Source organism: Alligator sinensis, unplaced genomic scaffold (genome assembly GCF_000455745.1).
Source record: "Alligator sinensis unplaced genomic scaffold, ASM45574v1 scaffold85_1, whole genome shotgun sequence".
NCBI classification, from domain to species: domain Eukaryota; kingdom Metazoa; phylum Chordata; order Crocodylia; family Alligatoridae; genus Alligator; species Alligator sinensis.
The window spans coordinates 614959-617044 of NW_005841891.1; the positions used below are offsets into that span (position 1 = coordinate 614959).

Below are 2086 nucleotides of genomic sequence, written 5' to 3' on the forward strand. Positions count from 1 at the left end.
GCAGCAGCGCCAAGGCCCGGGGGGACGGGGCCGGTCCAGGGCGGCAGCGAGGACCTTGGCTGCTGGCTTCACCCCGCGGTATCTGGCGCTGTGTGCCGCAGATAAGGGCTTGGGAAAGCCCTGGGGGATGGTCCTGCCTCAGGCCGGGCTGGGCCGAGCTGGTGGTGCCGGTGCCGGTGCCGGTGCCGGTGCCTTCCAGCCCTGCTTCGCCAGGCTGCAGGGCTGGGGGCTGCGCTTACTGCTGAGGCAGGATCATCCCGAGCCCAACTCTCCTCTACAAGGCAGTTGCTGTGTGCCGCAGATAAGGGCTTGGGAAAGCCCTGGGGGATGGTCCTGCCTCAGGCCGGGCTGGGCCGAGCTGGTGGTGCCGGTGCCGGTGCCGGTGCCGGTGCCTTCCAGCCCTGCTTCGCCAGGCTGCAGGGCTGGGGGCTGCGCTTACTGCTGAGGCAGGATCATCCCGAGCCCAACTCTCCTCTACAAGGCAGTTCCAGGCCTTGCCCTTGTGCTGGGGGTTCAGTTCCTGCCTTAGCCCTCAAGGAGACTTCTGACTTGTTCCAACTTTTGCTCTGCGTTCCCCCCGTCCCCGCCTCCCAGCACGCTGCTGTTGCAGTCACAGCCCTTTCACCCCCGGAGAACTTGAGAAGACTCTGGAGCCTGCTAATGCCATTCCTTATTGGGCTGAAGGGTGCAGTGCTGACTGCTCGGGTTTCTCTGCCCACCAGGCTTCAGAGGCTGCCCCGTCATGGCTGGCCATGGGAGTACGGTTTCAATTGCCTACTTTTTTAAATGTGACATTTCTAGCTCTTCCCACAGTAAAAAGTCATGTGTCGGACGCTTGACAGCGTAGCCAAGTTGGTGATGTAACAGCACATTTCCCTGTGGTGTTTGGGTCATGGAGCTGCTTGAAAGGCAGGCAGGAGCAGATCATTATGTTCTAGTGCCCCGCACATAAATATCAGCTTGAAAGAAACAGCTGCCCTAGGTGTTGTGTGCAATTCTGAGCTCCAGTTCTTCCAGGGAAAGCAATTAAATCCCAATGCATTTGATTTCTAAGGGGCCTTTCTACCACACATTCTGTAACAGACATTATGTCAGGTATGTAAAATACTAGCACTACTGAATGGATAGATACATAATAAAATAGGGTGCAGAGAGTTTAGAAACACCGAGCAGATGATATCAAACTGAGCTCCTCACTACAAAAATTTAGGTTCGTATATCAGAGGACGTGGGCCGAAGTGCAGGTAGCTGGGAGGAAGCAGATATGTGAAACTGCAGTGCTGTTTTGGAAGCATATGCCCAGCCTTTAGCAATATGGGGTTCATAATTTGGAGATCATAGTAGATCCATTGCAGATCTGGGCATTGTTTCAGCTGTGGATAATCCTTTTTAATTATTTGGGCTACACACACACACGCGCACACACACACACACACACACACACACATAAAAACCCAAATGATATATATCTCTCTATATATTTCATAGACATCAGGGCTGGAAGGGACCTCGGAAGATCATCGAGTCCAGCCCCCCGCCCAAAGGGCAGGAAGTCAGCTGGGGTCATAGGATCCCAGCAAGATAAGCATCCAGTTTCATCTTGAAGGTGTTCAATGAAGGCGCTTGAACCACCTCCGGTGGCAGGCTGTTCCAGACCTTGGGGGCTCAGACTGTAAAGAAATTCTTCCTTATGTCCAGCCTGAAACGATCTTGTAGTAGTTTATGACCATTCGACCTCGTCATCCCTTGGGGCGCTCTGGTGAACAGACGTTCCCCCAGGTACTGGTGGTCACCCCTGATAAACTTGTAGGTGGCCATCAGATCACCCCTGAGCCTGCGCTTTTTCAGGCTAAAGAGCCCCAGGGCTCTCAGCCTGTCATCGTAGGGTCTGCTTCCCTGACCTCTGATCATGCACGTGGCTCTTCTCTGGACTCTCTCAAGCTTCTCCACATCCTTTTTGAATTGTGGAGCCCAAAACTGGACACAGTACTCCAGCTGCGGCCTCACTAAGGCCGAGTACAGGGGGAGAATGACGTCCCGGGATTTGCTTGAGAAGCATCTATGGATGCAAGCCAGCATTTTGGTC

General features: G+C 54.1%; 1 protein-coding gene across 1 annotated transcript in view; it reads left to right on the plus strand.

Moving 5' to 3' along the window:
* Positions 1 to 2086, plus strand: part of TECPR2 (tectonin beta-propeller repeat containing 2) — a 173566-nt gene that overhangs the window by 90970 nt on the left and 80510 nt on the right. The window lies entirely within an intron of this gene.